General features: G+C 40.6%; 1 long non-coding RNA gene across 3 annotated transcripts in view; it reads left to right on the plus strand.

The window, feature by feature from the left end:
• LOC143421366 (uncharacterized) overlaps window positions 1–20,240 on the plus strand; it is a 29,808-nt gene extending 9,568 nt beyond the window's left edge. The window contains exons 2-4 of one of the 3 annotated variants that reach the window (XR_013101008.1): window positions 18,798–19,067; window positions 19,222–19,257; window positions 19,525–20,240. This is a non-coding gene — a long non-coding RNA (uncharacterized LOC143421366). Of the gene's footprint in view, window positions 1–18,797 lie in introns of all 3 variants that reach the window. The other 2 variants (XR_013101007.1, XR_013101006.1) reach the window with 2 other exon arrangements.
• The last annotated feature ends 4,488 nt before the right edge of the window (window positions 20,241–24,728 follow it).

Consider the following 24,728-nt stretch of genomic DNA (forward strand, 5'->3'; position numbering starts at 1 on the left):
TGTTTCTCACGCTGTAAACTCTGATGTAAAGACAGTGATGCACCAAAAGCCTGATGATTACTTCGGCTTCTAGCAAATTGCACACTTGCTAACTACATGGCTGAGCGGTAGTAAAAGTTTATAAAGTGCAAAGAAAATTGGAAATGGAGAAGGGCTACCTTCAAAGAAAAAATGTGCGTCAGTATTGCAGTTAAAATGCTTCAAAATATGTGCACGTTTTACTCTGAAGTCACGGTTTGGATATTCAGTTTATTCAGTACAGAGTAGCTGGCCAGTAATTGTAGACAAGTCTGTCACTTCCTTTCTAACTATGAGAACTGCTTTTGACGACAGGTTGGGGAATACACATTGTTCCCCAGGTGGTTCCTGGATGGCTGCAGATTAATCTATTGGTCTATGTGACTGGGACCTTATTTACCAGATTTCTAACTGTCACTGTGATTTTCATATGTCTAAAAATGGTGGACAAGTTTATGTCACATGATTAATAGACATGTGTCTGCAAAGCCTCAGTAGTTTAACAACTGTATCTTGCTGCCCACATCCAGACATAAATATAACAAGCAAACTCCACCAAGGAAGCTCACAGTCTGGGGAGTATTTACTTTTGAGGGAATAGTGTTGTATTTTGTATATATTCATTTTGTTTTCTTTCTTAATTCATTGCAGAATTAAAATAAATGAAAAACATTCATTTTGAGTATAACAATTATGTATTTATTAATATAGTAGACATTAGCAATAATTTCACTATTTAGTAAATTTGTTTAAATGCTTAATAGTAAAGTGAAAAATGTTCAGAAGTTTATTTTGTATTCAGATATATTTACATCTTTATAACCTTCTACTGCAATGTACATAACAAAGTCATAATAAAGTGAAGCAATAGCAATAAGAAACATTGTTTTAAATAGCTCTGTCTGGCATTATTATCACTTTGATCTTCAGAATAATCTATTGACCTTAAAGGAGAGGTCAGAGGTCAAATAAAATTTTTAATCTTTATACTGTACTCTGTATATTTTCAACATATACACCACACTTGTAAGAATCATAGTTTTTAAATTTACATTTTTTGTCCATTTTAAAACCAATAAATTATTAAGTTGACCTTGAGAACCTCGTTGGACATATGCCAAAATTAAATGGATTGTTTATATCACTGCACTCTATAATCTTACAAAGTTTTATCAGAATTCTTTCAAAACTTTTTGAGCTACTGTGTTTACAGTCCCAATGACACGCACACACGCAAACGCTACTGAAAGCAAAACCTCCGTGGCAAAGGTAATAAATGCCTGTCAAGATCACTTCTCTTGGTAGTTCCTGATGTCTCCAGGAACATATGATGACACATAAACAAGCATATATTTCACAGGGTGAAAACAGCACTAACCCCGCTGTCCAGTGAAGTATGCATGGCTTTCCAGTCGACAGTCTCTGCCAACTTCCTGCTGACCCTCAATCGATCCATTTATTGGAGAAAATCTGATTTCACTCCTTTGCTAGTTTTAATATAAAACATGATGTGGAACTTGTCAGCAATTATGAAATACAGAAAAAGGGCCAGGAAACATTGCAAGACTAAGTAATTTGACACTGACTTTAAAATCATGTATTGAGAAGCTGTGTAACCATTTGCTCTTCTGTGTCAAACCGAATCAGCTTCTGTAAATGGCGATGGTATGGTTACTTTGAATAATACATTACTACATGTTCTGTTTACTAATAATGTGCAGTGACTACAAAGTGGTGCCAAAATGATAAAAGATAAGAAGATCTCCACAACAGCAGCACTGTAACCATTTTGCATAAAAATAGCATTTTATTTCTTATGTCTCCTCTGAACATTTCTTTTGAAATAAATCATGTCAGAAATATTAAAAGCCGTGTAGGAGTTTTTGCATATCTCAGCACATTTGAGCTTTTTGTGGCATGGTTAAATATTGGACTGAATGCATAATACAGGCACAAAGTGGGGAAAGATATGAATCCATCGTGTCTTTCTGTCCCTCCTTCAGTGTTTTATTTTTCATTCTTTATTTTTTTAACCTCTGGCCAACTGGTGTTGGCGCGATATGGCAGCCTCGCTTCTGTCAGTCTGCCCCAGGGCAGCTGTGGCCACAACTGTAGCTGCCTCCACCAGTGTATGAATGTGAGAGTGAATGAATAGTGGTATTGTAAAGCGCTTTGGGTGCCTTGAAAAGCGCTATATAAATCCAATCCATTATTATTATTATTATCATTAACTGATATATTATGTACCAGTGGAGCTGAAGAAAGACAATGATAATTCATGTATATTATCAGTTATAGTGTCATTTTAGGGTATATTTTAGCTTATATTTATTAAAAGCTTGAACTAATCAATGTCAAGACAGTGATCAGTGTTTAATAGTAACTTCTATTATGGAAAATGTATGAAATCTACACTGATCAGACTAAAACAAAGACTAAAAATACACAAACATATGTGGAAATGCTAAAACAATCTATTTAAGGTGTACACATCATCTACTCTGTACAAAAAAGACACTTATTCCACTTAATATATGCTCATTTAGCTTTTAAAATCAGATTTGTTTAAACTACATGCAAAGTGGCAAAATGTAAGGCAAAAAAGCCAACTACTGCTTAGTCATACATATATATTCATGTCACTGATGTAAAACAAATCACAATAATTACTTTAATCTTAATAATTTATTAATCACTAAGACATATAAGGTAAAACGACTCTTTGATACTTTATTACCTTTTTATTTAATAGTTCTGACTGATTGATCACAAGATAGGGAGCGTTCGGATGCAGCCACTGAAATACTGTCTCAGGTTCACGGCTTTGAAACAGCTCAAATGACACTCTGAACTTGTGTTCTGTCTTTCATTACTCTTTGCATTGTGGCCTGGTGTACCATTTTCAAAAGGGCAAAGAGAGAAGGAGTGAGAGCTGACCTATGCTGTAGGCCAGCTGCTTGTAAATAGACACACTGCTGTTGTCCTTCAGTAGAGAGACTTTCTCACTAGTGTAATTCATCTACGCTGTTCTCTGATTTACGAAGTGTCGCTTGCAGACAGTCAGGGTGGTGCCTTTATCTCTACCTTGTCTGGGTAAATGAATTCCAAATGGCACGCTGCCCAGTTATTTGTCAGTGCATTTGTTATCGCTGACAACCACAACCCCCCTTTAAACAAATATAAATCTGTGGAAAACAATTGCTGAGCAAGATGCAGCGTAACCTTTTGAAATATCACGCTGGCCATCAGTTTCCGTAGCAGATCATTTCCCCCCCTACACACGAAACATGAAAGTAATGGCTGCACGAGTTGTCTTAGGAACTATTCTCCGCTGCTTTGTTTTCTAAAGTCAGTAACTGGAATTATGACAGGATAAGTATGCTAGTATCGTTAGACCGCGGGAGCTGCTCAGGGGTCCAATGACAAGTAGTGTAGCTACAGCAATAACAGTAGTACATCTGAGATGCCGCTTCCACACAACACATGCAGACATGTGATGGAAGAACATTTGTTATGCAGAAGATTGAAGTTGAAACTAGTCTGTGGAAAAGCACATTTTATTTAGAGGCTGTGAAAAAGAGAAGAAATGACAAGTGAATTTTCATACGCACTCTTGAGTATAGTTACACGGGGGTTGGCAGGGGGATGAGCTGCCTGCATGTCTGTAATTGCTTGCTGGTTCATAGCGAGGACGTAATAAAGTGAAAAATGCTCGCAGGGTGTAAAACAAAACAAGAAAATCTCTTACAGCTAGCTGAGACTTCCACTGACAGACTAACACGAGTCTGATTCTTTACAAAAGAATCCCCAAACATTTCATAATTGATGCCAAAGCGATCCCATAAATTCAGAGATTGAATCTCACTGACTTGGCTAATACCTTCACTTTTTCTAGTTTTACAAAGGTTCCATACATTATTATAACATTTGCTGCAGCATCCTGGTTTACATTAAATACTGAAACTAGCATTGGAGACCATGAACCCATGAAGAAAGTGTTTACTGAGGTAATAAATTTGAGTGAGAAGTTGTCTGAGTTACTTTGCAAACCAAAGGAATCATAGCCTGCTTATCATTTACTTCACTTTTCAGACACAGTGGCTAATTCTATCTTTTATATATCATCTGTTGTATCATCGGCCCTCTCTCATTCATAAGTTAAGCTTTATTGCTAGTGGTATGAACATTTACAGTGGGGCAAAAAAGTATTTAGTCAGCCACCGATTGTGCAAGTTCCCCCACCTAAAATGATGACAGAGGTCAGTAATTTGCACCAGAGGTACACTTCAACTGTGAGAGACAGAATGTGAAAAAAAAATCCATGAATCCACATGGTAGGATTTGTAAAGAATTTATTCGTAAATCAGGGTGGAAAATAAGTATTTGGTCAATAACAAAAATACAACTCAATACTTTGTAACAAAACCTTTGTTGGCAATAACAGAGGTCAAACGTTTACTATAGGTCTTTACCAGGTTTGCACACACAGTAGCTGGTATTTTGGCCCATTCCTCCATGCAGATCTTCTCGAGAGCAGTGATGTTTTGGGGCTGTCGCCGAGCAACACGGACTTTCAACTCCCGCCACAGATTTTCTATGGGGTTGAGGTCTGGAGACTGGCTAGGCCACTCCAGGACTTTCAAATGCTTCTTACGGAGCCACTCCTTTGTTGCCCGGGCGGTGTGTTTTGGATCATTGTCATGTTGGAAGACCCAGCCTCGTTTCATCGTCAAAGTTCTCACTGATGGAAGGAGGTTTTGGCTCAAACTCTCACGATACATGGCCCCATTCATTCTGTCCTTTTCCCTTGGCAGAAAAACAGCCCCATAGCATGATGTTTCCACCCCCATGCTTCACAGTAGGTATGGTGTTCTTGGGATGCAACTCAGTATTCTCCTTCCTCCAAACACGACGAGTTGAGTTTATACCAAAAAGTTCTACTTTGGTTTCATCTGACCACATGACATTCTCCCAATCCTCTGCTGTATCATCCATGTGCTCTCTGGCAAACTTCAGACGGGCCTGGACATGCACTGGCTTCAGCAGCGGAACACGTCTGGATTTGATACCCTGCCGTTGTAGTGTGTTACTGATGGTGACCTTTGTTACTTTGGTCCCAGCTCTCTGCAGGTCATTCACCAGGTCCCCCCGTGTGGTTCTGGGATCTTTGCTCACCGTTCTCATGATCATTTTGACCCCACGGGATGAGATCTTGCGTGGAGCCCCAGATCGAGGGAGATTATCAGTGGTCTTGTATGTCTTCCATTTTCTGATGATTGCTCCCACAGTTGATTTCTTCACACCAAGCTGCTTGCCTATTGTAGATTCACTCTTCCCAGTCTGGTGCAGGTCTACAATACTTTTCCTGGTGTCCTTCGAAAGCTCTTTGGTCTTGGCCATGGCGGAGTTTGGAGTCTGACTGTTTGAGGCTGTGGACAGGTGTCTTTTATACAGATGATGAGTTCAAACAGGTGCCATTCATACAGGTAACGAGTGGGGGACAGAAAAGCTTCTTACAAAAGACGTTACAGGTCTGTGAGAGCCAGAGATTTTCCTTGTTTGAGGTGACCAAATACTTATTTTCCACCCTAATTTACGAATAAATTCTTTACAAATCCTACCATGTGAATTCATGGATTTTTTTTTCACATTCTGTCTCTCACAGTTGAAGTGTACCTCTGGTGCAAATTACTGACCTCTGTCATCATTTTAAGTGGGGGAACTTGCATAATCGGTGGCTGACTAAATACTTTTTTGCCCCACTGTAGATGCTGTGTTTGTCATCGTGGATTGTTATCTTGCTCAGATACCCCTGCATAACATGTTGTGTTTACTTGAAAATATCTAGATGAGTCATCCTGGAAAATAGTTATGGTTAAAATAGGCTGAGGTTAGAGGTTTAAGTTAATGTCAAGGTTAGTGTTCACCTCTGCACAAATATTAACAAACAGTAAGCAGAGACATGCCTTAAAATATTATGTGAAAAACAAAACAGAAAATGCAAAGTATTAACATGTAAGATGACTCGAACCTGGTGTGTTACTTTTGTGCCACACCATGATACAGAATATTTTTTTCTCACCAAGCTTCAGGTCTCTGTTAAAATTACTACATTCAGCCTCTGCAACACTGGAAAATCATGTAGAATAAAAGTCCTACTTGCAACGGATTTTCAATTTATTAGTGCCACTTTAGCGACCATTTGTTGTTGATCCGTCATCAAGAATGACAATATGCTGGATATTCTTGAAATGAGCAGCTGCAGGATTTAATAACAAATGCTGACAGGTCAGCACACCCCACGTTCTCACAAATATATCCAGGTAAATATAAACAGAGAGGAGATAAAGCAGCCTAAGCCCTTAAGAAGAACACTTCAGGGGGTGAGAGGAGGTGGAACTAATCTTACGGTGAGGGTGGGCTGGGGGAGCTGAGTGCAAGGGAACATCATTCATGGGTGGACACAGATGACACAGAGATGTGAGGACAGCAGAGGCCGTGAGACAGGTTTGCAGATAACAGTGCGGCGGCAGATGCCGCTATGTTTGCTTTTGCTATCATGCCACTCTTTAAAGCCATATGCTGCAGCGTTGTGCTTTCTTGGTTGTTGCATCATACCAAATCCTAGAGATGGAAGTTAGTGATCAAACACAACAACATCAATGGCACATTCACCCAAAGCTAGGACTGCCTTGATGTGCGGAGTATAAGCTGTAACATCTTATATAAGCAACAATTTTCTCCCCCCCATCCACTCATCATTATCAAAGATAGATTCTGTCTATTTAAAAATGCAAAAGAACAGAAAATAGCTCAGACTGATTGATGGGACCTCACTGAAACAGACACAATTAGACGTAATTAAATCTCGCAAAGCCTATGCTGTTTGCCAATTGCTCATTGGGAGATGACTCTGTTTGCCAAGGGGCTTTGGTAATGTTGCACAAAACTCTTAGTCAAACAAAAGAAAGCCCTAATCCCTCTCTTCTTATATAGTGGGCTATTCATCCGAATTCCATTTCTGACTCAAACAGATTTTATTTACAGCAAAACCAAATGGCAGAAACAAATTGACGGCAGAGCAGGGATGATAAATAATTCAGCAACTTCTTGATAGGCATTTATCAGTTTTTTTCAACAGCCCCCATTCTCCTTGGGTCATCTCCAGCCTTATTAGTGCTATTGTTGAATTTCAGGATTCATTCTGCCCCGTGAGGATACACCTTGACCTTGCCTAATGTGCAAAAAAACAGAGCTGACTTCCAGCATTTTTTGACCGGGGTATTTGGACATTCATGTATTCATCTCCAGAGGAGTCCAGATGCTGAGATACTGTTTTTTTCTTCTTCTTTTTTGTGAAAACGGCCTCATGCCGGGAACAGACAGTGACTGGCTGGCAGTGTTGGTCAAGTTACTTGAAAAAAGTAATCAGTAACTAATTACTGATTACTCCCCCAAAAAAGTAATCCCGTTACTTTACTGATTACTTATTTTCAAAAGTAATTAATTACTTAGTTACTTAGTTACTTAGTTACTTTTTAAAAACACGATTTACAACCTGAAGAGGTGATAAAGTGATAGATCTTTCAGCCCAATTCTACTTTTTCTACATAATCCATCATACAAAATGTAATCAAATGGAAAAGTCTCTTTTTTTAACTTGTTTTATCAGTTTTAATCTTTTAACTTTATGCATCAAGCAAAACATTTAATTATATGCAACATTCTCTGACTTGAATAAATTAGTTTAACATTTAAACCTATTTTCTACACATTCCAGCACATAAAATAAAATATTTTTTGTGTTTTCACTCACTCTTTCAAACAGATGCAAGTAAAACACAGCAGAAAATAAATAAAGTCAAAGACTCAGCGGTCCTTTTGCTCTATTTTCACCTGTAAAGCAGGAGCAGGGTAGGCGGAGGGTTACCCTGGTGCAGGTGTGCTGCGGTCAGTTGAAGAATCCGCGCGAGTGTCTCTGTGAGTTTCCCATCACGTCGTAGCTACTCGGTGCTTGCTCAGAAGTTTAGGGGTTTTTTTCGCTGTAAAAAGAAGTTTTCTTCCCACGCACGATGGACGCTAATGTTTTTGTCACTTTTTATGGAATCAAACTCAAAGTAAGGTCAGTACTTCCACACTTTAAACGCTGCACACTCATACTCTCTCCCGCACTCGATATATTATCCATTGTTGATCTGCACACAGCTGCTGTCACCAACGTCGCACTTGTTTACGTCACTGTCATGAGACATTCTCACAAAAAAAATCACGGTTTTAGTAACGCAGTAACGCAGCGTTCCTACGGGAAAGTAACGGTAATCTAATTACCGATTTTGCAATAGTAATCCCTTACTTTACTCGTTACTTGAAAAAAGTAATCAGATTACAGTAACGCGTTACTTGTAACGCGTTACTGCCCATCTCTGCTGGCTGGTGCTCAGTCTAATCCAAGGCAACTAAAAAGAGTAAACAAGCTGAGACATGGGGTACTTCTAGCAATACCACTCAAAATACAACAGGCGGCAAAGCTGAAACTAAGAGCTGAACTGAGAGGTTCAAAGCTTTTTTGAGGTCTCCTTAGGTCAAGCTTTTCTCTAAAACTGTGATGTTTTGCCTCAATATATCAAATGTTTACACTTTAGCTATGGTGCTGTAACCCAATGCTCTTCAACCCGAGGGATGTTCATGTGGCGGTGGGGAGCGGGGATGTGAGTTTTGAAATTGCTCACCGTCTTTTACTGCCATTAGTTCTACTTCATCCTTTGTTTCTTGTCAGTTTTCAGCAAAGCCTGTGTTCAATTATCCAATTACTCAACGGGTACCTTTACTCCACTGCTTCCATTTGTGCCTTTGTACTTTTTGTTTAGCATTCTAGCTGTTTCTTGTATCTCCTGTGTATGACCTTCAAAATTTTTGACTGTTGCTTTTACTGATCCATGTAAATTTCAGCATCATTGGAGTTTTGGACTGCTTTGAATCTGCCTTATTATCATGATATCTTGTGGACCAAGCTGTTAAGATTGAGAAAAATAAAATAATATAAATAGAAAATAATGAGTTTAAAGAGTGTGTGAAAACACTAGGTGTCAAATGAACAGAGAAGTCTTAAATTAACAAAAATAACCCTACGTAATGTAGTATTTGATGAAAACTATTTATTAAAAATATTGATTATAATGGATACCAAGTGACAGCTGTAACGTGTCTGGCTTGAAATAAAGGTAAAGACAAATAACTGCTATGATTTGCCTGCCTCACTGACAATTAAAATGTGGATTCTTATACCAGTGAGGTCATCCTTGTCTCCCATGCACTTGAGACTTGAGGCAATGATCTAAATCTCTTCTGTCAATGAAGATCAAACTCACTCTGAGAATATTTGTGGCTCTCTGGATTGGTTTTTAACCTCTGGTCCTGGAGAGGTGCATTTATTCCAAACAAACCCTCCAAGCTGTCTTCTCTGGCACTCCCGGAAACTGCCACCACTAATCAGAATGTAAGTACTGTGTGGATGGGCACACTTCCTACCGAGCCTGTTGATGCAGACCAAGTGGCCGGATGTGATATAGAGACGTGGACAAAGTCTGCCTACATGTCCTTGACTGTCAGCACGTGCTGTCTCTGTGAAATCACATTTTTCTTTGTGGCCACTATAAAAAAGCAAAAAAAAAAAAAAAAAAACCCAAACCCCCAGGTTTTTAATAGATGTAAATAAGGCAACATAGACAGAGGCAACACTGAACAATCTCCATATTTAAAACATGTCTGGTAATTATCCAGCTATCCCTCAGGCTATAATCAATCAAACAGGCTCATTGAATTGCAAGTGAACGCTAGACTTATTCCTCTTCCCCTGCAAGAATGCAATTCTTGTTTCATGTATTAAGGAAGACTATATTTACCATATGAAACTTAAACATTCACACTTAGCTCATTTCAAAGCTGGCCCAGAGTACCTCAGACCTGTTTAGAACGCAAACTATAGTTGATGCCAATTTTGTGGGAGAAAATTAAAGCAAGCCTTTCGCACAAATTAAAGTTAGGTTCCAATGTTGATTGTATTTTAACTTAACAAGGCCAAGGCTTTCAGATAGCCAGGCAATTTCATTAAGTCTGTTTTTGAACAGAATGGAAATGGAGGAGCCGGTCTTTAACACTCGGCCCTCATAATTGACTGAAATAGAGCTGAACGTTTAAGAATTGTCCCTTGGCCCCCACAGACCAAATATCGCTGTGCAATGCCTAGTAATTAAGAAACACTGATTGCCGTTTTAATGACTTCCTTCCAGTGCTCAATATATTGGCACTGAGCAAGGGACGCCGTGTCTCTCTCAGTGTGTGTGCGTGCATGAATGCGTGTGCAGGTCCGAGTATAAAACGGCTATTTTGACAGACTCTCTGGGGAGTCGAGGTGTCATTCTCAACCCATTATCAAACCGGATCCTTTTCATTCCCAGTGTCCACACCTCTCACTCACGGCACACACACACACAACCACACACACAGTGATCCACAGATGTAAAGTGAAACCATTTTACCAAGGCTATTACGATGACCGGTTATTGATAAAAACATTAAGAATGAACAAGTGTCTTACCGGCGTATGGTAATCACTCTCAGTCTTCTCAATTACTGTGCTTACTTTTATTTGACACAACTTGTGTAAAATCTGAAACCTGAAAATATGTGACTCTCCAACTTAGACACCCCTGGGTGCTGAGCCAGTGCAACTTTCAGATGCAACACCAGCGTGTCCGATAATTGCTGTCAGACTGGCAACATCACTTTTCTAAGGTAGCAGGAAACTAATAGTGTTACTCCTAGAAACTGAGAGAGGTAACCTAAATTCAGCACTTTGCTTTAGCTTTGTTGGGTATTTTTTCTTTTACATTCGGGCACTTAGTTTCAACAATTTGCAACAAAAGTTCTTTGTACTTGGTATTACACAAAATAGTCCAAGAAAGCCTCTTAGTTTAAAATAGCTGGGGTACAGAAGAAAAAAAAAAGAGGTATCAGCAAACAGACTTTGTTTGCAGTGCTGTCTACTGGCAAAACCAATGATGCCATGCATGAACAGAAAAAAGTGCAAACAATACAGAAAATCTGACTATACTCACCAAAAATCAGTCTACAGCATATCACAAAAAAAAAAATCACATAAATTCCATTTGTTTTTCAAAGAAATCAGTATGTTTAGATGTTTTAACTCAACAACACCATTTAATATAAACTGGACGAACATAGACACATTAAAAGCTAAAAGAAACGCCTGAATAACTGGAGTTTTGTTTGCAATTCACAGTTACAAGTCTTAGATCACAGTGGCACAAGAGAAATGCAGTAAAGTGTGCTACTAGCACAAACCCATCAGATTAAATGACCATAAAATGTACTGATGGGGGTGTTTATGCAGACAGAAATGTTATTTTCGCTTTGATTAATGCTTAAGATATGCAATCTGAGTTTCCCACCATTGTCAGGCACTTCTGTTGACATGTAACATATGAAAAATGTAAAGTACTTTCTCCCCTCTTGAGCTGACCCATCTGTGCGCTGGAATATTCAAATGTGACATTTTGGTTGCTAAATATAATGCTGTGCTGATGTTTAACCACGCTTTGCTAGAAATTGTGTTAATTGCCTCAAATCAATACCTTTCCAATGCCCTTGCAAGACTTTTTACCTTTTTACTCACTTTCCTCACACATTTGAAAAAGGATGTTTTTGCGATGAAATCATTAGACACCCACCGTGAATTCTAAAAGAAAAAAAAGATGATCTAAAAACACGCACATAGTCTGAGTGGAGACTTAATGGGGCTTTAAATAACTACTGTACTTCTTTGCTTTCCAACATCTGGTAACACAGAGGTGGAACATTGCACCTCTCTTGTTGTAACCGTGCTGTCAACAGAGCAGCTGCGCCTCAAACCTCACCAGTTTCAAGTGATATTTACTCATACTGCAGAAAACTGTGCCAACAGTCCTGAGACAGATTGTGTTCTTCTTTGCTTGGTACATTACATTAGCCTTGATGAGCGAGTTAGTGGGGAGCTTTAGTGGAGTAGGCACCGGTGGGATCAGGAGCAATTCGCAAGAATTATCAACCACTGTTTTACTTTCATTATCACACCTCTGTCGCTAGTGTATTGCGTGCTGCTCAGTGGTCCTGGCTTATTCAAATAAATATGCAGCTGAGGTAGATGATGCTGGAGCTCTGCTGAAAATTAACTGCCTCCCGTAGTCTGCAGTCTAACCTAATCACAGAGTATAATGCAGTGTGCCGTGTCGTTCGTCAACTCCCCAATGGGGGTCGTTCTTAGTGGAGAATAGTTTGGATTTCTAATACAGGGTTTAGGAGCGAGAGTGTATTATAGGCCTCAATATTTGAAATTATGTTAAACAGCTACAGAAAAAAGTGTTAAGATAAAATAGAATTAAATATTTGAGAGGTCAGAATATCTAAACATCTATCCATACTGTTGTATTAATCACTATTGCAAATGCTCACAAATAGGCAAGGCAAGGCAAGTTTATTTATATAGCACAATTCAACAACAAGGTGATTCAAAGTGCTTTATAGAGACATTAAAAAACAAAAACAATATCCATCCATCCATCCATCTTCATCCGCTTTATCCGAGGCCGGGTCGCGGGGGCAGCAGCCTAAGCAAAGAGGCCCAGACCTCCCTCTCCCCAGCCACCTCCTCCAGCTTATCCGGGGGAATGCCAAGGCGTTCCCAGGCCAGCCGAGAGATATAATCTCTCCAGCGTGTCCTGGGTCTGCCCCGGGGCCTCCTCCCGGTGGGACATGGCTGGAACACCTCACCCAGGAGGCGCCCAGGGGGCATCCTTGTCAGATGCCCGAACCACCTCAACTGGCTCCTTTCGATGTGGAGCAGCAGCTGCTCTACTCTGAGCCCCTCCCGGATGGCCGAACTTCTCACCCTATCTCTAAGGGAGAGGCCAGCCACCCTTCGGAGGAAGCTCATTTCTGCCGCTTGTATCCGCGATCTCGTTCTTTCGGTCACTACCCACAGCTCGTGGCCATAGGTGAGGGTAGGGACGTAGATCGACCAGTAAATTGAGAGCTTCGCTTTTACACTCAGCTCCCTCTTCACCACGATGGACCGGTGCAGCATCTGCATTACTGCAGCTGCAGCCCCAATCCGTCTGTCGATCTCCGGCTCCCTTCTCCCATCACTCGCAAACAAGACCCCGAGATACTTGAACTCCTCCACTTGGGGCAGGAACTCATCCCCGACCCGGAGTGGGCACTCCACCCTTTTCCGGCTGAGAACCATGGCCTCAGATTTGGAGGCCATGGTTCCCGCAGGCCCACCACCCGCAGGAGGCGCCATAGGGGTCGGGTGCATTGTGTGCCGGGTGGCGGCCAGGAGCAGAGGCCCTGGCGGACTGACCCCCGGCTGCCAAGACTGGCAATAGGGACATGGAATGTCACCTCTCTGGTGGGGAAGGAGCCTGAGTTAGTGCGTGAGGTTGGAGTTAGTGCTGGAAGGTGCTCCACCTGGAGACTCTGTTGTCCTGCTGGGAGACTTCAATGCTCACGTGGGTAACGACAGCGAGACCTGGAGGGGAGTGATTGGGAGGAACGGCCTCCCTGATCTGAACCCGAGCGGTGCTTTGTTATTGGACTTCTGTGCTAATCACAGTTTGGCCATAACGAACACCCTGTTCGAACATAAGAGTGTCCATAAGTGCACGTGGCACCAGGACGCTCTAGGCCGTAGGTCGATGATCGATTTTGTAATCGTATCACCAGACCTGCGACCATATGTTCTGGACACTCGGGTAAAGAGAGGGGCTGAGCTGTCAACTGATCACCACCTGGTGGTGAGTTGGATCAGGTGGCGGGGGAGAACGCTGGACAGACCTGGTGCACCTAAAGGCGTAGTGAGGGTGTGCTGGGAACGTCTAGCAGAGGCCCCAGTCCGCGAGATCTTCAACGCACAAAAACAATAAAAAGCATGATTTAAAATTGATAAAAAAACAGTAGATAAAATCAGTAGTTAAAATATAAGTTTTGAAATTTAATCTTAAAAGTGTGGATTTGGTGCTTTATTCAAATGCAGCTGAGAATAGGTGAGTCTTCAACCTGGATTTAAATAAACTGAGTGTTTCAGCTGATCTGAGGCTTTCTGGGAGTTTGTTCCAGATATAAGGAGCATAAAAGCTGAATGCAGCTTCTCCGTGTCTGGTTCTGACTCTGGGAACTGATAAAAGACCGGATCCAGATGACCTGAGAGATCTGGAAGGTTCATACTAGAAGACTAATGTTTCCTACTACTGAATTTAAACAGAAAATATAGTAAACGTAAACATTTGTTCAGGAAATGATTTAGACTTACTAAAAGCAAAGTAAATAAGAGAAGTCTGACAGTTCTGCAGAGGTCAGGGCTACTAAACCTGAGGATCTCTACTGTATGTAGATAATTTAACTCTGTGTGTGACAGCTCACCCATCTCAGTGGAAGAGGTAAATTGTGATTAATGGTTTGTCCCTGAACCATCTCCTCTGTGTAAGAAATAATGGACTAAATAATTAACAAAGTAACCACTGTTGTGACACATGCCTAAAGCACACACAGCAGCAGGAGGATCCTAGAAAGCTGTAGTGATTCTGTAACGTAGATCCTCAGTGGAAAGTGAAATAAAGTTGGAATGAAAATGGCACAGTTAAGATATTTCAAAAATGTGGAAAACAAGCAGGAAAACACACTGAGCAGTTACACAAAATGTTGTCTTTATTGCACAATAGCATTCTTGGGTTTCAAAAATGAACTTGCTTTAGAAGATTTATTCATTTATTATATTCTTAATAAATTAAGAAAGCTTTGAGAAGACTTCAGTCACTGAAGAAACGTGTGCTTGTTTTTTATGCAGTAAATGAATATATAACAAATACAGACGCCACATAATTTGAAAAGTCTACATTTTGAGTTTTTTTCTGAGACAGGCAGGTGTAACAAACAGTTTTCGAATTCAGTCAGAGATTTGGTCGCCGAGTCAGAACTATGATCAAACAGTAGGAGTTTGGGTACACAGATGAGGAGATGACTTACTTGCACCATTTCTTTTGTAGTCTTGCAGTAATATCATCATTAGTGTTAGAGGTTATTTGCCCCCGAGTCAAACAAAGGCAAACTCCTTAAGAACACTCTCTTCGCTTCACATAACAGCAAACTAAGATGACAGAACAACATACCCGACTGCTGGAGTGTTGCTTCCCTTAAGCAAAGTTTGCACTGAACTCCATTCATCTGAGTTGCATGCTTGAAAGGATTCCTTGCAATGAGATCTATTAGGACAGGTTAGCATCACAGTCAAAGTACTTTTCAGTCCCCTGGAGTGAGAGTCATTATGCTGTATCGCCACTAATTCAAGTATCCTCGATCAGTGCTAAGAAAGACGTTGCTTATTTTGGAGCAGCACATTCCTCGAGGCTAGCTCAAAGTGTAATTTGCCAGGATCTTAACAGGATTCTCCTCGGCTATCTGTGAATTCTCAGGGGAGCCAGACATCTTTTGAGCCTGATCTATTTCTTTATAATGTCTGCATTTTTCTTAGTGGCCATGACTCACTGGAATTAAACAAGACCAACCTCTGCAACACTTGTGCGCCATTTATCTGGGTCACACTGATAAGCTCAATCTGCTCTTCATTTCAGAATGGAGAAACTGGAAATTAGTTATGTGCTGTGAACACAGCAAATGAAAATATACAATGAATCCGACAGCTTATGCCGACTAGTGGTAAAGCGAGCACATGACAAATCATGAACACCTAGTCTTTGCTTTAGTTTTCTTACCGTTTTAAGATTCCATTCACTCCTGTAATGCACCACATGGAGGAAAAGCTCACAACTGCACTGGCTGATGTGAGTGCCCTTTGAGGGGAAGCCTCTAGAGGTATTCATTTTTCACACCAGCATTACGCTGCTACCTAATCCAATATTAGCAAATTGGATGACTAATGATTCATATTGGAAGTAATTGAAAATCAGTACTTTCTTGCACCTTTTTCTCAAAATCTAATTAGCAAACCTTTCATATCAAGAACTGAACAAATATCTCCCCCTCTCCCAACTCTCCCCCCAAAAAAGGAAAAAAAAAACCCTCAGTCTTAGTGGGCAGTTTTTAAATATTCCATCTTCTCCAACTTTGGAACACATATGCACTAAAAATCACACATTTTCAACACTGCATGCATCGGGACAACGTGAATACAAGCAGAGTGGGAGAAAGGATAAAAGGAAAGGGAGGATAAAGGGAGGTAAAGGAAGAGACGGAGAAAAGGAGAGCAAAGCAAGAACAAACACCAGGGTAGAGACTGCGGCACAAGATTCTCCTGAGGGAGCCACAGAGATGGGTTGGAAGACAAATCAGGGCCACAGAGGTGATTTTGCAGCTGCACTTCTTCTTTCTCTGCCTTACCTTGTTCTGCCATCTCTCCTTTAGAATGCTATATTCCAGCTAGACTGGTTGTGACTGGAATTACCAGAACCTGCTTGTTTATCTACACAATCACTATTCATGGCATACCTAGAACCCTGGGTGTGCGGCAACTTTATTCCTGTATATCTTGATGAAGGGCAGAGTCACTCAGCCTTGATGCATTTGTCACAAAGCTGATCGAACAATGACATCAAGCTGTGCTGGATAAATTGGAATCCTACTGGGTCTAAGCTGGAGACCAGCTCACACACTGTCTGGAAAAAAATACTCAACCTCACAACTAGGCTGATATCTCATTAAGTTATGTCCATCATGAACCTATTCTGAGAGCAATAGTTAGACTCACTTTCTACTAAAAATACACATTATTACCTCGGGGAATAGGGAATGTGGTGCCTCACAGAATTTTAAAAAAAAATGTAAAAATGTGCTTGAGAAGTGAATTTGATTAAAGGTGAACTCCTACTAGTTAATCTATCCTGATGCCACCACAAGAGGAATTAAATGGTTCACTCTAAGGTGTCCTCTCAGACTGCAGAGGATGATATGCTGCAGTTGTCAGTAATCAGAACAGAAGCTGGTGATGCAGGGGAAAAAAAGGGAATGGAGGGAAACAATAAGATGGAAGACGCTGTTAGAAAAAGCTTATTGACCTTGAGTAATGTTGATCAGGTCATTTTTAAAAACTGGCGTGGCGCACCTCAGACAGGAGTTTCTTAAATACGATGCTGCCGCCGCTAAGCTCACAGTAACAGTGTTTGTATAAATCTCAGTTTGGATGTCACCGTGAATCTTTGTGGGCGTGTCCCAACGTTGCTTTACGGCTGCTGAATTCTTAATTGCAACTTCTGCCCTCCTTTTTCGCAGGGTATGATACATGACTAGCAAGAAGCAGAGCTGAGGCGTCCGCATCAACAACAAAGGCGACATCGAGTCAAAGAAGTTGCATCATTTTGAAGCCTTTGTTTAAAAACCAGTCTGATCATATGTGCTGTGGTTTTTTTGTTTTTTTTTTACTGGGAGGGGGGGTTAAAGCGTGGGAGGGCCTTAGCTCCCAGCACAAGTTAAAAGGGTGAGGAAGGCATGGAAAAGACGAGAGAGCAGGCATAGCGAAGAAAAGGCTTTCACTGGTGCAGAATCAGGGAAGGACACCGGCCCTTAGGGAGATATGGTAGTGCCGCAATGACATTTTTAGGGCAGCTGCATGAGTTGCAGATGAGTATCAGATGTTATCCATTACTGCCTGGGAAACATTATTAAAAAACCAAAACATACAACAACAACAAAGGGCTATGTATAAATAAGAAGGAGAAAAACAAAGCAAAGATTTTTGAATAATAAAATACTGGATATAAATACACGCAAATAACTTGCTTTTACGAGGCTGTTTACTGTGTATCAGGATGTGGTATGCAGACCGCCCTGCAATGATGTTTATGATGCACATTTATGACTGAAAATACATTTGTTAATAAGAATCGGGCAGTATTTAAAAGTACATATTTATCACTTAATGTTAATGCAGTGTAAGATGTTTCTTTTTCTTGTCTCGTTGCTTTTATGACCCCCTCAATATTCCCGAGGCATGCTTTCTTGCATGAATAAACTATAGAGGTGAATGAGCAAAGATTTTCGTTGCACCGTGCTGTTAAAAGTTGAAAATGAATGCACTGCCAGAAAGCCTGTCTTGTTTATGTGATGCATGCTCTTTTACCCTCAAAATCACACTACCTCCTTTGCTGCTTTCACCTCTGTGCAGCATGAACTGATTTTGTACTCTCATCTGTGCTATCATTTATATGTTTTTCTGGACTGTGAGTCCTATTTCCACATTTTTATATGCACAAGTGCTTAGTGTTGACCTGCTAATCACTGGAAATTCAGGCGAACTTATCACAAAAATGGCATATGTGTGAGTTACACAGATTAATATTTTCCATCCCTCTGACTGAGGCGGCTCAAATAGTTTCATACTCAGCCACCAATACAGAGATTTGGCATAGGAGTATCAGTGTAATATTCATGCTCAAACATGAACTTTAATGAAGTCAAAAACATTGTGGGAGAGGGAAAAAAAGTACAGTTTCTGTTAAGAAAGGCAACTAATTCTCTCATCTTCTTCTGACATACTTTGACTTCAATCCCTTGCTTTGTCATTGCAATTTCACTAAATTTCTGACTTTGTTCCGCAGGCAACTGACTCAAACAACTACTTTTACTGTTCAGATGAGCAATAGTTGTGTGAAGTGAGATTGGGCTCCTCAGCATGACCATTTTTTGTCCCTTGGCTCTTGGACCCCTTGTAGGTCGCCAGGAAAAGCAGAAGATATGAGCACGGTGACGATGGACAGTTTTAATACACCAGCACATGCCCTTTGGGGAGTCAAGTGGTTGCCCCTGCAGATATTATGGGTGGCGAAATGAAGCACATCCATTTCCTACAGCCTGAAGGATGACATGTGGCAACTGGGGCCTCTGATGGGATTTAGTTGTTGCCCTTTTTGTTGTACAAATTCCCAGTGATTAACAGAACAAAATGAATGTGCGAATCCCAATCCCCTTCGTGCTCGTGAGCTGTGAGTATCAATTTCATCCTTACAGTCACTGTGACTTTGATTATTCTTGCTTACAGCACATCGGATGATACAATAACGAGAGAGTGCTGCTATTAAACTGAAATAATGGTTGCTATAGGAGAGTCGTTATGACTGCAACTGTTTGTCATTTCAGATTGCTGCTCAACAGAGAGGACTGCGAGTTGGGCAGGTAACTGATAAAAATGATTAGCTAGAGGACTGGCAGCAAACATCAGCGGAAATGCAGAGAGTGCACTTCACATTCATAATGTGATTTTCTCAAAACTGCTTCCCCGTCCAAAGGCTGATCCTTGTCAGGCTTAGAAGAAAAATGTGAACGCACACATGTTGCCATGCAAAAAACCCAATGCCACACACACTCACACACGCACGCATATAAAACTCGTTGGGACTGCATTTAGAGCATTTGGTTAAATACAGCCTTTTCCTATTGCAGCGGCTGTCTCCCCCAGGATAAGATGATGCATAATCAACGCCCTGCTGTGGTTCACAGCCATCACATTACAACTGCTCCTCCTGCGGCAGTGGTTTCCTTGCTCCAACACTCAAGAGGCAGAAGAAACAGTACACAGATGTATCCAATTAACACCTGCTCCAGTGGTTCACTGCCTTTATTTTGGTTTGCATATTCCATCTCGAAGCCTCGTCTGCAAATTGCCAACACCTCTTCTAGTTCTGCAGACTCACCGCTGAAGAGTTCTTGGATCTCAGCAGATTTGGGTTAGACATGGGAGGAAAGAGTGCTGTGTTGCATCATGGGTCCACGTGGGCTTTAGAATAAATACAGAAGGTGAATAGAGACCTTTATTGTGGACTCTCCTAGGTGTTAATTTTAGTATAATCTTTGTGATATAATGTTTTTTATTTGTAATATGCTGTTCCGACTACACTGAAATGTACCTGCATGTATTCGATGTGGTCCATTTTGAATCAAGCTACTTATTCGTAAAGATCAAACTTGTTTCTCACTGTTGTCTGCTTCTCTTTACATCAACCTTCTCCTTTAATAAGAGAAATCAATAACATTCACCTCATTAGTGCACTTCATAAAAACGGCATCACATTCTCAGTAGACTGTTTGCCTTCGCAGTTCTTGTTAGATTAAAAAAAATATTCTCACATCAAACTAAAAGAAGGCAATTTTTTCTTTGAATGCGTCTCAGGTGAACAGACAAGTAAGTAAATGATGCAGGCTTTGTAGCTACATCGGGGATCATTTGCATCACGTTGCCCCTCGTGCCCCGCTATGTCACAGTGGCTTTGGCGCATTGGTGGATGCAGTGCCTTTAATAACAGCAAACCTTTTAGCACAGCAGTCTTATGTAACTGTAACAAAGGGCTATGTTCCGCTTTTGTTGTTATCTTGGATCACTGACAATGTCAAGACACATCTTCTTAATGAAGTAGTGAAAAGCGCAGTTTTGTTGGTCTTTGGTTTTAACAAAAGACTCTGAAAGTGTGCACATCTGTTTGGTGTACAACTCTTATCTCAAAATTGCAGGGAAGGCCAAAGTTATGATATCGTGATTATTATAATTTTCAATATTTAATATGACCCCAAGTCAAAGTGGCACCATAAAGGCATTAGACTGAAAATACTGCTACATTAATGTTTAATGTGCCCATATTTTTTTGATCACTAAAGTAATCTATTCATCAATAATTAGCTAATTCAAATTTCAGGTTGTGAAAAACATGAATAAATATAAATGAGATCATCTATTCATCATTTTCAAAACCAAATTTAAAGCCCAATTCTCACAATTCATATTTTTTTCTTCCATAAAGCAAAGTTTCGGTTTCTCCACTCACTGGTTTGGCATTCATAGGTACTAAATTATAACACAAAAATACAATATTTAAGAAGTTGTAATCTGTGTTTTCTATTTTCTATTTTTCTATTGTAGAAAAAGGCATAGTTTCATTCTAGAGGTTTGGCATCTTGTGGTTTTATTCTCTCCTTTCATTTTGGCTTTCATTTTATTATTTGATAGTCATGATTTGAATGGAAGAAATGAAAAACAGCATCACTGAGAGCACAGAACTGTGAATTCACATGCTGCCTTTGCCCTGTCATTTTCCCTCATGCTGGTTTTCAATTAAGAACTGTCAATGACTCATATCAGCAGTAATCCCTTTAACATGCAGTTGACTGAATGTGCCCAGTCGATACCTTCATTCTTAGTCATCTTGGCTATTCTAAGGACAGCAGAAGTCTCTTGTGTTTACCTCTCACAGAAGATTGGCCTCTGATCTTCAAATCCCTTGTTTAGCTAAAGTGGCCCTCTCGGGACTGCGGCAAGCAGGGGATGAAGCGACACAGAGTGATGGAGCGACAGACAAATTCAGAGAGGGTAGCCGACCGAGAGAATTGTGAGGTTGTAAAGAAGAAGAATGATAGATAAATGAGTGATAGGGATGGGAAGATGAGAAAAAGAGATATTCAGAGAGAGAAATGGGAGAGGTAGGAGGGAGAAAACCTTTTAGGGTGAGGCAGTCTTTCCTCCCACCACTCCTTCCTCTCCTTCTCGTCTTGCAGGCCTGATTGAACCTCCGTGGTTGAACTCATCAGGTATTCACAAAGCCCCTTCTCTGACGCCCACCATCCCAGTGCTTTCTGTCATGGATGCAATGAGAGGCTTAGGTCCTTTGTGGATCACTATCCCTGTCATATTTTTTGATGACACCACCTTCCACTTTAGCTGGGGGTGGTTGGAATCAACTAGGAGGGAAAAAGAGGGGGCTTGGTTTTGATAGATGTTGTGTTTTTCCGTACCACAATGTGTATTCTTGTGGCAAGGTTAAGTCAGCTGGATTCACACCTGAGTTTTAGTGATGTGGGAAAACGACATTGGAGTGACAAAGATTTGAGGTTTGGTTGTGAGCAAACAAGCGAATGCACAGAGCGAGGTGCAGTGAGATTTGACAACATTTCTTCTTATTTTTCAAAAGGATGAATACTGTTTTTATTTGTATTTTACCTGCTTATCTGCTGAGATGCCAACTGTTATCTCAATTATTTCTCCCTGCCTCTCTCTACCTATATACTCCATGTGTTTAAGTGACAGTTGCTAACATGTGTCAATTTTATGCCTTACCGATTGTTAGGAAGATAGCAGAACCTACCTACATATCATTTCCAAATGAAAACCAAAGGGTGGGGCTATTATATATAGACACTGCTGCAACACAGCTAGTAGCAGTGGACAGTGAAGAAAAGCAATGGGGGGCAATCAATAATCTAGTAATAAGGGCTCAGAGCAGGATGGTCATGTGAGGGAAGGGAACTTGTAGCAAGCGGAAAGGGAGATGTGAACAAGAAAAGTGAGAGAGAAATGGATGTGATACCAGGTCATGCATGATATATGGTGGTTAAATGTGTGCATTCACACAGCTAAATGCATGAATTGTGCCAGTGACACACGAAAGCTGGACTATTGATCGTTGTTTTCCGTGTCACCTCGGAGAAGCTGGCAGCCACCACAGATGTACTATACAGCACAGTTGTTAGCTCTTCCATGCCCCGAGGTACAGCAACCCAAACACACAACCCTGACACCATGAAACCCTCCTGGGCTTTGCAGACTACTTCTTCCTGTCAAGCTTCTGCTTATCGACCTGAACAAAGAAGTCAGTGGCCTTATCTTAAATTGCCTTGAGTTTAATACCTGTGCACTCATCTTGCAAAACTACTCCTCTTGTACATCTACAAACCTATTTAAGGGTTGGTTAACCCAAATTATTTTGTTTACCCTGGTTTACAGCCAAAGAGAAACCTTATCAAAGCTTTATACAGAGCCAGTTATTGAGGCTAACTGCACTATCAAGTCTTTTATTTAGAGAAGGTCGTGCTCATGTGAAAGTGCCAAAAATTAAATGTAACTCAGTCTCTCTACTATTGAACACATCTACTTTCAAGATCTTCTGCTAAGGTAAACAAAAACACACAAACCTGTCTTAAATTGGTCCCTAGTTCAGCAGGTCATGAATCAATCTATGGTGAATTGGATTTCAGGCACTAATTAGGCTCTTGTTTCATCGAGCAGTGGAACACTGATGAGTCGATGACCTGCATCACATTTTTTTTAAAGCACAGTGGTAATGATGTCCCATTAACAACAGTACTCCCTAGAGTTAGGTAGACTATAGTGCAAAGGAGTCATTAAAATATTTAAAATGAAGCTTTAAAAATACCAATATTAAATCCTCAAGGAATACACACAGCCTTTGCACAAGGGTGTCACCACTGTAAGCACAACTGCATCTAACAAAACTAATGAATAAGCTTGCTTCACATAAGCTAATTATCACAATTTGGCCATTATATTTCTTCAGAGAAATGCTGAACAGTCTGTCATACATGGCTGTACTCAAACTGCTAATGGACACTGAACAGAAATAAAAAAAAATCTTTAAAAAAATCATCTTCATTTTTTTTTAGGGGGATTGCACATCTCTGTTGGTCAAGAGTCAAATGTCACACATCTGCTGAGAGACTTACTTTTCTATGGGCATTGCAAGTGTGGCAGTCACTCTACTGGAGTATGTTAATAACGGCAGTAATGACACTTGAGCATATGCATGCAGACAAATAGTGTGCCTCTGGAGGAAAATTTTCAAATTAATCAATTGATCTATGCTATCTTAGAGTCTTCTTAATGGTTCTCCAGGCCTCCCTGCAATATTTCTCTCAAGAAACTGTATGATAGTAGAGTGATAATTGTCTTTACATTACAATTGCCTCACATTATATTGGAGATTATGTATAGGAATTTCAGGAGCAGGGCCACGCCTCCAAACACGTTCCTTCTGGTTGTCATCTATATAGGTTCCCCCAGTTCTGCAAGCTGTTCATTCTCCGTTACGTGCCCCACCCTCCCTCCCTCCTTGTTCTCAATTCTTTAACTTCTTCACTCCTATTTAGTACATGCGGATCTGCCAGGCCCGGGAGCCGTCGCCAAGGCCTTCCCCAAACCGCAGCTCAGTTCATGTCCAAGCATTCACCTTTACCTACTAAAACACTGTCAAACTTAAAATGAAGACGTGGGCCCAGCTAGTGAAACATATTATATTGAAGACAGGACGCCATTTTCTTATTAAGGCATTTCATATTATGAATTGTTACTACGCTAGGTGCTGATGGTGGTCTAATGGTGTGGAAGATATTTTCTTGGCATACTTTGATCCCCTTAGTACCAACTGAGGGTCATCATTTTAGGCCACATAGGTCAAGGTCAGCCTACCTTGACCTTGACCAATGTGGCTGACCATGTCGATCCCTTTTTATCACTAAAGTGTACCCTTCTTCTGATGGCCTCTTCCATCAGGGCAACACAGCACATCACAAAGCCTGGTTCTGCTGGAGGTTTCTTCCTGTTAAAAGGGAGTTTTTCCTTCCCACTGATGTCAAAGCGCTTGCTCATAGGGGGTCATATGATTGTTGGGTTTTTCTCTGTATGTATCATTGTAGGGTCTACCTTACAATATAAAGCACCTTGAGGCAACTGTTGTTGTGATTTGTCACTGTATAAATACAATTAAACTGAATTAAAATGGCCTTTGTAGTCACTAGATCTCAACCCATCGTGACTACAAATCTGTAGCAACTGAATGATGCTATCATATCAATAAGGATATGAG

Source organism: Maylandia zebra, linkage group LG12, assembly GCF_041146795.1.
Source record: "Maylandia zebra isolate NMK-2024a linkage group LG12, Mzebra_GT3a, whole genome shotgun sequence".
NCBI classification, from domain to species: Eukaryota; Metazoa; Chordata; class Actinopteri; order Cichliformes; family Cichlidae; genus Maylandia; species Maylandia zebra.